The following is a 12,115-nucleotide window of genomic DNA, read 5'->3' on the forward strand; positions in this document are numbered from 1 at the left end:
ACTAAAGTGAGTCACTGAGACAAATTAGTACTATATTACTGTGGATGAGTCAACTCTTAAGGATAGGAAAAAATAACACATATCATATTCTGCATATAACTATCAGAATAGTCTATTTATTCCATGTTAAACAAATGAAAGTAGAAAGTTTAGATGTATTAACAAAGAACTTTATAAGACTTAGAATTCTATTAATAAAACCAAAGTGGAAGGAATACAATAGCACAGGACAATTTTATCTGAAAATATGTACTTGTACATTGAATTAAATGCCTATTAAATATACTATAATTTAACTTTTCTAGCACTAACTAAATAGCCAAAGGTTTGGTTATATTAGTCGATTAGACTCTGAAAAACTTCAACAATGTATTTTTGAAATTTCGCTGGACATCACTGGGGAGAGTATATTGAGTCATGGAAATAGTATCGATGTTAAAATAATGTTGTATGTATTTATGCTTGCTTGATATAAGTATTTGCCTAGATATATGAGGAGAGATCAGTGTAATAGAACAATGTATAAAATTATAAACACTGAAATGAGAAAGATTCTGCTCTTTAGTTCACAAGCCTGCAATGTAAATTATCTTATAGTTATACTTAAATTTTCTAATGTGTTAATCACAGTAACATCCTATCATTACAAAATGAATCATTAATTCATTTGGAGCACACAAACAATGAAAACATTAGTTGATTCAGATAAAAATTCCTTTTTAGTACAATGCAACTTCTGTAAGAGAATCTCATAAGAAATGAGAATACATTTAATCAGTGAAAAGTCACTAGATATGGACTGATTTTGTCCACAATAAATTTTATAAATTTTAATTTTAATTTATTGTTGTTGTTGTTAAAATAGTGTGTCACTAACATTTGCAGGCTAGTTGTCAACTCACTCTGTAGCCATTTGAAAAGCCTTGTGCTTGTGCTTGTCTTGAACTTTTCCAAAAGCAGTTCAAACTGCAGACCTCTAATTCCATGTTAGGATCAGGGAGTATCACCCAAATATCAAATACAAAATGCCATTGTAGCCTGATGAAAATGCTTTAAGTGATTATATTTGTATATGAAATATCAGCTATATGTATATGTATATGAAATATCAACTATAAGCCCTAATATAGATCTGATTCAGGCAGAAAAGTTCTAACAGACTCATTCATCTTTGTATCAAGAAAATGTCCTTAAATAAGGGCTATTGTTATTTGTATCAGCAACAGCCTTTGTTACACAATAAGGAGAATTTTGTACCTCATATTCAATGTTCAATGTTCTACAATAGCAGTTTTAAAATTCTGCTCCAAATAATATGAGAGTCGGAATAAATATTTATAGATATAATGTGCAGAAGGAGTTTGGTATTCAAACACTTGTAGGACAAGGTGGATGTTATGAATATTTCTAGAAGCCTCAGCATGGACAATTTGAAAGTTTAAGGTTCTAAGTTTTTCAAGAATGGATTAAATGTAACTGCATTAGCTGTTATTTTTTCAACATTGATTTCTGAGCCATTTACCAAGGGATACTTTTAATAAATTGTAGAAAACTGGCATTGTTTTATGCAATAAGATTTGATCCACTGTCATTCATGTACTACACTTTAACCAATATAATTAAAGTAGATGAGAAAATTCAGTATTTTACTGGTGGTAACATTAAAAGAGAATGAAATACAAATGCTTACTTAAAAGTAATAATAAACTAATCATATTTATCATCCTATAAAGGCTTTAAATTTAATAATCTCAAATTTGATTAAAAGGACCTGTCAAATTTGACAATATTCTCAAGCAGTATATAAGATGTGTAAGACTACAAAAATTAACACAGATTTTTTCATAGCTCTTTTACTAAAAATAGGAAAATTGTGATTTTTAATTCATATTTGCTTAACAATTGTCACAAATGATAATAGTTGCTGCTTTGGTTGTGTTGTTTCTAATGTTATTGGCTGTGTATTCTCTACTGTTTTAAATCATCTCAGGAAAATCTACGGTTTTTTTGCTTTCATCTTCAGTTGCTGCAGAATCCCTTCTTTAATTTGCCACAGAAAGAGTAACACAAGTATTTGAGCATTTTATATTTGTGAACACTGTAAAATAGAAATATTCTTTAGTAGACCATGCTTTCCCTCAACTATCAGTAGACAATATTCTTTGGACTAAAATGTGATCATTCTTCACAGTTACATAGATGCCAAAGAGGAAGTGTTGACAGTTTCTGTCTCAAGTCTTCTTGAAGCTAATAAGAGACTTGATGCCAACTTGGCAGCCTGAATACCCTGTTGGAGAGGTGATGAGAGTCCCTGAGTCTGGGTGAGAAATTTGGACTGGCATCTGGGGGAATTTCTACAGAAGGCACTCAAATACAGAAAAAGAAGCTATATTTCAAATTGTTAAAACACAAAAATATATCATTTAAACATGACATATAAATGACAGGAAACTTAGATTTATACTATGGCATGTTGAAATATTTGTGTTTAATGTTTGTTATATGAATATTTCAATCACCTTCTAATGAATATAATGTAGTTATGTACATTAGCCTTATTATAGCATATTTTTCTTATATAAATGGTAAGAAACAAATATTTTTTTTTACATTCATACATTAAAAATCACATAAAGTATTCTTCAGTCTGTTCATAGATTTGTTATTATTGTTATATATTTAATTTACCTGAAGTTAAATATAGGGTGTTCTATGATAAAGAGATCTTACTTTTTCCTTTCTAAAGTATATTATTTGTCCTACTGTAATTTCAAAGTAAACCCTGTTTCATTTATAAAACAAAATTTTATGTTGTTTTTTCCTTTAAATTTGTTTGCTTTCTTTACCCTTCATCATAGCTATCTATAGCTAACACTTTTTTAATTATTAGAAATTCAATATTATAATGGGAATTTGCTATTTCATCATTTTGAAAAGTGAACATTTTTATTATATCATCATAGTTACAGAAAGAATTGAAGAAGGTAAAATAATCAAAGCCTCGAGCTTTTATAATTTCACCAGCACACACTTGAACAATTTACAGGAATTAAAGATAAATCTTAACTAGTTTTGTTAAACTAGTTTAAATGTTAATCAAATGCATGACATAGCAATAAATCAATTTCATGTAAAAATACTAACTAAAAGTATAATCAATGATTTTGATTAATTCCATGAGCCTCCTTATGATACTGAATAGTTATAAGTTGTTAAGCTAAAAATTAACTCTTAAAATCCATGAAGCATTCTGCTTATTTTAAAGCAAATGCCACAATTTGGATATTTATTAAGTACAACTATTTTTTTTTATTCCAGGCTAATAGCATTTAAAAAAGGGTGTATGAATCATGAAAAACTGATTGAAAATATAAAATATTAACTAAAATTCTCCAAATGAAATCGATGATACACAGTCTCATTCAAATATATTTATATAGATTTCTGAGATTTCCAAACCCAAGTTAGTTTGCCTTGTTTTTCTCAGTAGGAATTAATTTTATTTATCAGTACAGTTATGTTAATTTTGTATTATTTGTTATATTCATTAAGTATGATGTCCTTTGTGTGTTCCAGGATATTTGTATACATGCCTTCTTTTCTCTCCCTGCCATTACCCATTCATTCCTATTTGGACTGCTCTAGGTCAGCAATTTTGCACAAGAAGTCAATTTTATATGTTCTCTGATGTACATGCTATGTATACAATTTGGAAGTATTTCTTCTTAACTCCTATTTCTTGTTTCATAATTTTAATACCATGAGAAATTTTATGAATGATGCTTCTATATCTTGTCACTAGTACTTTACAATTATTCTATACTTCATAATAAATTGGGTTAAAACAGATATCTCACTTAATGTTACTACCTTCAAAGCTTATCTTTAATGACTCAGTTGATTAAATAACTTAGCGTGTTTGTTACAATTAATGTTTTGACACCCTTTGTGTTCAAGAATATATCTCCTCTCTCATATTTTCTCTTTAAACTGTGAATGGTAAGGTTCTTCAGAGGAGATGTCATGTGAATATTTATTTTGTCAGTTTCTTTTATTGATAAATTATATATATTTTTGAATTAATATACACAATAGGGGACATTATGAAATGAAGTCAGGTATACCTTGTGTTCTGCAATTTAAGAAGAGATAAAAAAGTAAACGTAGATATGTGGATTGGTGGAATTTATAAAATAAGTAGGTAGATATAATATGGAATTTTATTTATAGAGTTATAAGTTAGAAGAGACCTCAAGTGCTTTTGTTGTTTTATTTCCTTTTCTTTCTTTCTTTCTTTCTTTCTTTCTTTCTTTCTTTCTTTCTTTCTTTCTTTCTTTCTTTCTTTCTTTCTATCTTTCTTTTTTTCTTTCTTTCTTTTTCCTTTTTTTCCCTTTCTCTTTGTTCATTATTTCTTTTTCAGAAAAGGTAGTAGGAAGGCAGGTATCCAAAAAAGAAAAAGGAAAAAGGAAAGAAAGAAAGAAAGAAAGGAATGAAGAAAGAAAGAAAAGCAATTATTCACAATGCTTGACAATAGCTGTAGGCAAACAGGTGAAACTGACAGCAAAATACAAAATTAAAGCCTTCAGTATCTTAAAAGTGCATCTTTGTGTTTCATCACAATGGATTCTGATTAACTTAGCATAGTGAAGGATACAGGAATTTACATAGAATGTTATATGGGGGGGTTGAATGAAGAGAACATAATGGCAGGAATGATAAAGTTATTGAATAAAAATAATTTAAAAATAAAACATTCTACATAATAGAATTATATTCAGCTACTAAGAAAGCCTTCATGAGTTTTACAGACACATGGCTGAAACTAGAAAATATCATCATGAGCGAGGTAACTCAGACCCAAAAGGACATGCATGGTATATACACATTAACAAGTAGATATTAGCCAAAAAATGTACAGAATACCCTAGATACAGTCCACATAAGTCAAAGAGGCTAACAAGCAAAGAGGCTCAAGTGAGGATGCTTGAGAGAGAGAAGAAAGCAACACAGGAGGCAAAGGTAGTGAGGGACATGGATGGGAGAGGGGGAGGGGAACGGAAAAGGAGACCATGATTAGATATTTGGGGGATGTCAGAGCAGTCCTGAGGACCAGCAAAATGAATCAAAATATGCAACCTCTGGGTTTGGAGGGGGTGGCAGCTCTAGAATGTACCAGAGACAAGTGAGGTAAGAGAATCAGAAGAGTCAAGGGAGGGAGGGACCTTAGATGAAATGCCAAACACAGGGGAGAGGGAACTTACAGAGTCCACCTCCAGTAGAAAGACAGGGCATCAAATGAGGGATGGGGTTGCCATGCCACAGTCAAAAACTCTGACTCAGAATTGTTCCTGTCTAAGAGGACTGCAGAGACAAAACTGGAGAAGAGACTAAGAGACAGGGGATCCAGTCACTGGTCCAACTTGGGATCCATCTCAAGAAGAGACTTCAAGACCTAACACTATTGCTGATGCTATGGCGCGCTCACAGAGAGGAGCCTAGCATGGCTGCCATCCAAGAGGTCCAACAAGGACCTGACTGAGACAAATGCAGATACTTACACCCAAACAATGGACTGAAGTCAGCGACCCCTGCAGTTAAATTAGGAAAAGGCTGAAAGAAACTGAGGATGAAGGTGAATAATGCCCTCAAAACATATAGAGCAGAATGCCTGTTCTGGCCTCAGTGGGAGAAGGTGCACCTAACCCTTTAGAGGCTTGTGCCCTCAGGGATTGGGGAGGTCTGGCAGGGGGAGGGGTGATAGGGACATGGGTTTGGAGACAGGGAGAAGGAGGAATGGGATGAGGAACTGTCGCAGTCTGGGGAGGGGAGGAGGAAATAACTAGACTCTAAAAAAGTAAAAGCAATTTTAAAAAGGAATATATAATAAAAATTAGTTTAAAGAATCACTGCCAGTTTCATGTCATTTAAAATTATAAAAATATCATTTTCAAATACAATATCCAGCATAAAGAGTTTAAGATAGTCATTGTATTTAGTTTTACAGGCCAAAAGATACATTACTAGTTATGCCATTCACATTATATGTTATGTGAAATATCACCATCAAAATTATGCAATGCAAAGCCTCCATAGACATGAACAATACATTTCTAAAATATACAATATTGAAAAAGAGATAAGTAATACCTTGTTTTAACCTCTTGTTTTTAAATTATTTTACAATTCATACATGAGTAACTGTATCAATTACATCATTTACACCTCTCCAATTTTCCCTGAATACCTAATATAATATTTATTAAGTGCCTAACATTTTCTACTTACTGTATTTTATACATGATCACCATATAGACAAATATATTGACAAATAGGCACACATGAGGGTAGGGAGTGAGGACTTATATATTGCACATACCTGTCTTTTTAATTTCTGTTGTACTTATGAAGAAACTTCACTTTGGAGAATTTCCATAACATTTTCAGTGCTACATAGCTAAAATAATGTATTCTTTCATTCAATATATAATGAACAACTAATGTGTTAATTCCACTCTCTCAAACTAATAAAACAGAAGAAAAGTATTTAAAGGAAAGACAGTAAAATGGGAAGTCTAGCCTGGAATAGGCTTAAGAAGTTAAGTCACTTGTATCTAATGAGAACTGTATTGATCTAATGATCAACTCACAGATGATTCTTACAAAATATGATGGCATTTTCTTATTAAATTATCTTTACTATCTTCTATCAGTGAATAAGATGGTTAGCAGTAGTCATTCACAGTTTAGATTCAGAAATTATCATTTCGTAAACACTATGCGTCATGTCCTTGTTTTGATGCCACTTCTCAAGAATCTGTTTATACATCAGTATAGATTAGAAGTTGAATGATGAAAATTATAAGGATATGTAAATGTTCATTGCTTTATTAAAATCTTAACAGGTCTACAATAGCAGTCCTCCATCTTTGTGGGAGATTTTTACCTTCTTGTTCACTCATTTATAATGCAAATAAGAAAATAAAATAGAAATAAAGTATTTCTTAAAAACTCAAATTGTCATGGGCTTTTGGGGATAGCTTTTAAGAATGCTTAACAACTTCTTGATCTGAAGTAGAATTGTCTTAATTTTGCTGAACTATTATCTGAAATGAGTAGTAACAGTTATGAAATAAAAATAAGTAATTCGATTTGTATATCTAAGAAGCTTTGCTTCTGCATCCCAAACAAGCTTAACATTATGCTATTTGTTATGTGAATAAGTAACATATTATTGCTTTTATCAAGTGTAAAGAACTAACAATACAAAATTTAAAATAAAACAATGTATAATTATCGAAAGTTAGGAAACACCTCAGAACTTTTTGTCCTTGAAACATAAAATTAAAAGAGATTGCTAGCTTTAAACACTTCATTTCAAAACAGACTCAGTATTTTTCTTATAAAACTCAACTAAATATCAAAATATTTTTTAACATGTTAGAACTGAACAGCAAAAAACTTAATGGCAGGAACAGAGGAAAGAATATGATGTCACAAATGAGACTTTATGAAAGTGCATAACTCAGTCAAAAGCAGTCTCTGAGATTGATTCTTGTTAGTACTCTGAATTAGCATTCACCTTGTCTTTGGCTTTCTCCTAACTTTCTCTTTCTCCTGAACACTTTTAATTCTTTCAGTAGGATTGTTTCTAGAGCTCTATATAATTATTATTATGCTCCAACTACTCTCTTTGCTAAAGCTCTTTATTCCTAAGCAACCATGCTTGAAATTTATATTCAGTCCCTGAAGACGGAAATGTAAAATTCAAAATGTGGAAGTTTTAATTTGATCTTTTTTGGTCTCATATTGCCAAATTCACTAATATCACCACCATGTAACACCTAAAAGAATTTAATCTTCTATTTTAGAAGCTAACTCATACAGAAAGAATATATTAAAAGACTAAAATGAACATTTATTCAACTATTTCTCAATTTCAGAAAATAAACTAAGAAGCACGTAAATGGAATATATTATGTTTTCATGGTTCAAAGGCTCAATAGAGTGAGAAATTTAGTTCTTTCCAATCTACTGACAATTTATTTTGGTGTCTATTCTCATTTACCTCCATCTCACAGAATTTTATATAAATCATATGTGAGTTATCCATAATTCTAAAAATTTATATACTTAGAATTAAAATGTATTTTAAAAATAGTAACTCACCAAAAAATCAAATATATATATATATATATATATATATGTGTGTGTGTGTGTGTGTGTGTGTGTGTGTGTGTTAGTAACATCATGTACACAAATAAGATACTTGATAAAGTTAAATACTATAATAACAATCACATTTATAAAACATTTAGTGGAAGATATTTGAAAATCAAATCTTGATTATTATCATATATGAGTTTGCTACACTAGAAGCTTACTTTTGTGGCTTCTGGTTATTAGATAGTAGTAGAAGCATTATATATCAGCTAATCCCAGTTATATCAAACTAACAATAGAGCTAACAATAATATCATGTGCTTTTTTTCTTCTTCAAAACCACAAGGAATTTTGATGTAACTGTAGTCATTTTATGACTTTATCCTTTTATTTTCTCTTGTTAAAGACAAAAATGCAAATTTAATCCAGAAAGCTTCCAGTGATTTGTTTTTCTAGGAAGAATATGCTTTGAAGTGTTTATAACCTTTGGGTGAGAACATGTGTCCCTCATCTACTAATTTTTCTTAACATTTCATTTCGAAAATGATAATGGAAATTGGCAACTTTCCCTTTTCTTTTTTCTTTATTTTTTAAAAGTTATTTTACTTTCATTCCCTTCAGGTTAAGCCAATCATTAAATTTCACAATGGTTTCTGGCATAAGAGAAGGAAGGTGTCATTCAGCATGATAGAGGCTGTGGTGGGATTAGCCTGAGAAGGTGAAGCAGGGGAGGCCTCACAGAAGAAGCCTGAGGATCACAGACTGTCCCCAAAGGCTTGTAGGAGATGTTCAGGGAGCAGGAGAGCTGGTATGAAATTTCCTAGGCAGCTTCCAGCTTTCACAGATCAATAAGGCCATCCCCTGCTGTGGCCAGCATATTGGCAATCAGCTCAGCTGCCTTGGAGTCACCCTCAGCAGAGATGATGCCTACAGCCTTCTTCTGCTGCTCGGCCTTTTCTGCCACAAATCTGGCTCTCTCTGCTTCCTGCTGAGTCACCTGTTTGGATTCTACTGCCTCTATGATCTCCTTCCCGAAGGTCAAACGTGTCAGGGACATGTCATCCAGGATGAGTCCAAATGTTGCTGCTCGCTCTGTGAGGTCATAACTCACCTGCCTGGAGCCCAGCTCTCACTGGGTAATCGATGCCCCAGCATCGAAGCAAGCCACCATGTACTTGATCTCTGTGGTGATAGACAGCAGTACCCGTTCATCATTGTTCTTGCTTATGCTGGCATAGATACAAGGAAGCTGGCTGGCCACCAGCAGGAAGAGGATGCAGAGTGAGAGGTTGACATTCTGTAGTTCTTTACTACTGTTGATGACTGGTACATTCTATGTTTGAGAGCCGCAGGCAAAGATAATTAGTTTCTGTACCTAAGGGATGGGAAAGTGAGTCCCTTCCCCTACCAGAATATCGGATACTTCAGGGAATCAGCTAAAGATGGCGTCTCTGTGCTCCACATCTACATTCTAGAAAACAGAGTTCACCATTCCTCCTGCAATTGCTAATGCCAGGCTGAACTTTCCAATGGACATAAACACTTTGGCTGCCATGACTCCTTATGTGACTTCCACTCATGACTACTTTCACTCTGACCTCCACATGAATTCCCTGACCCAAAATTGTCCTTTTGGTATGGTGCAGCAGTTTGCATGAAATAAACAATTATTTGGAATACTTTTTTTTTTTTACAAATACAAAGTGAAAAGTGATGTAATTGGGCATCTTTCCACAGTTCTCTTTATTTTTATGCACCATGTGTTATTAAAAACAGACAGAAGCAGTCACTTACTTTTTGGCCATCAAACCATCTACAGAATTTTGATTTAAATTTAAGTATAACTGACTCCCTTATAGGCTGATTTCAAGACTGATGAATTTTGATGCTGTCTATAATTTGCTAATGTTTCCATGAGAAGAATCATTTTTTATTCATCCACAAATTATTAGATTCTTGCACTGGCAATATATACTATATTAAAAGGTTATTGGTATAGATTCTCATAATCTATTGTTAAAAAACAAAGCAACTTTATGTTATTACAGTTCAGGCAATATGGCACTATGAAACTTGCTTAATGAATGAACTCAGTTGCAATCCCTAGAACTCACATAAAAATGAGTTTAGTTTAGTCTTTGTAATCCTAAGAATGATGTGGTGAAATAAAGATGCAAATGAATCCCAGAAGCTTACTGTCTGGGCATAATTACTTACTCAACATAATAATATGAACTATGGGAATTTGAAGACATTGCTAGAGTTGGATAGAGAAGAAAGTTCTTATTGTAAAGGGTATGGTGGTGAGAATGGGTTTTTGTCTGAGTAAATTTCACTTAAGAGGTAATATTTTAAGTAGAGTCTAAAAACAACATAAATGTTAGCAAACAAATTAGAAAAACATGGTTTAATGAAGATAAGTAATTAAAAATTATAATTTAAAGATTTATCAAGATATGTGGACAACACCAAAACAAGTTATGTGTTTGTGTATTTGTGCTTATTTGTGTGTATGTGTGTGTGTGTGTGTGCATATGTACATGTTCTTGAGTATGATTAACATGTGTGCATGGACATCAGAGGAAAGCATCTGGTGTTCATCTAATCTGGCTTTCATAATTTTGAAACAAGATCATCCATTGGCATGAAATTACAGCACTGAAATGACAAATCATTTAGGCTAACCAGCCAGTAAGCTTTGAGGATTCACTTGGCTCTGTCTCTCATTCCATCATCCTTAGGATTACAAGGACTTGGCCAGTCTCACATTTTATGTGCATTCTAGGAATTGCAATTGAGTTCATTAGGTACGTCTCATAGCACCTTATTGACTGAGCTATATTTTTAACCCCTCACTGTATGTATTTGTTGATTCATCTTCATGATGGGCATCATAAAAACTCAAAAATTTCATAATAATTAAATGAATGTCAAATTAAAGGTTTTTCATTTACTACCAAACAACAAAGAGACCCTGAAAACCACACATAATATTTAGGATTTCAAATTGCCAGAGTCAGTGTAGTAATGATATTTATGGTCTGAGTAGGGGATTATTCAGTTGTCCAAGTAAGACATTATTAACAGTTTTGGAACAAATATTGCACAACTGTGTATACAAACAAGAAAAGTGGAAATTTGCATTTACTTATACATGAATGCTAACAATAGTGGTAATTATAATAACCATCAAGGGAAAACTTCCCAATAAATATCAACTGATAAATGGAATTGGTAATATGTGCTCAGCACATAGTTTCAGCATGAAATATAGTTTAACCATAGACCTACCTAAACACAGGTATAAACTTTAAAGGTGTTGTTTTAAATGGGAGAAACTTGGCAAAATTAATTTGCCACAGTACATAGCTCCATTCATATGGAATGGCCATAGTAGGCAGATCTATAGGAACAAAGAACTGATAAGTGATTTAATGGTTCCTCCAGGAAAAGCAATGTAAGTGAAAAAGGTATTATGATAGATAAGATCTAATGGTGTAGTGTTGATTTAAATGCAATAAGAATAGTCTAAATTTAGTTTGAGTTGATGATTGTGAAATCATATGGACATAATAAAAGTTTTTCATTGTATACTTTTACCAATTGTATACTATGAGCATTATTTCATAACAAACAGAATGAAATTAAGTGGAGGGGATAAATGCATAGTAGAAGAAAATTAAGAAAATTAGAACATTCTACTAATAAACCAACACTCAAATATTGCTGTACACACATATGTATATACAATGTAAGTGCACATTTTACACAAAAACAAAGGTAAAGGAGTAGAAATGAAGGAACAAAGAATAAGGAAGACAAACTTAAAACCAGAAGAGAAGTGGCAGGCAGTGTGACAAGAGTGGTTGAATAAAATTTCAATACTAAGAAATGTATACTCTTAAATGAGACATTTGTTTTGATTTTTCTCACATGGTTTAAATTTAAATATATT

At 32.3% G+C, this 12,115-nt stretch overlaps 1 pseudogene; it reads right to left on the reverse strand.

The window, feature by feature from the left end:
- Nucleotides 1–8,839: 8,839 nt before the first annotated feature.
- On the reverse strand, nucleotides 8,840–9,715 carry LOC127674461 (prohibitin 1-like; annotated as a pseudogene).
- Between the last annotated feature and the right edge of the window lie 2,400 nt (nucleotides 9,716–12,115).

The sequence above is a fragment of the Apodemus sylvaticus genome, chromosome X (assembly GCF_947179515.1).
Source record: "Apodemus sylvaticus chromosome X, mApoSyl1.1, whole genome shotgun sequence".
NCBI classification, from domain to species: domain Eukaryota; kingdom Metazoa; phylum Chordata; class Mammalia; order Rodentia; family Muridae; genus Apodemus; species Apodemus sylvaticus.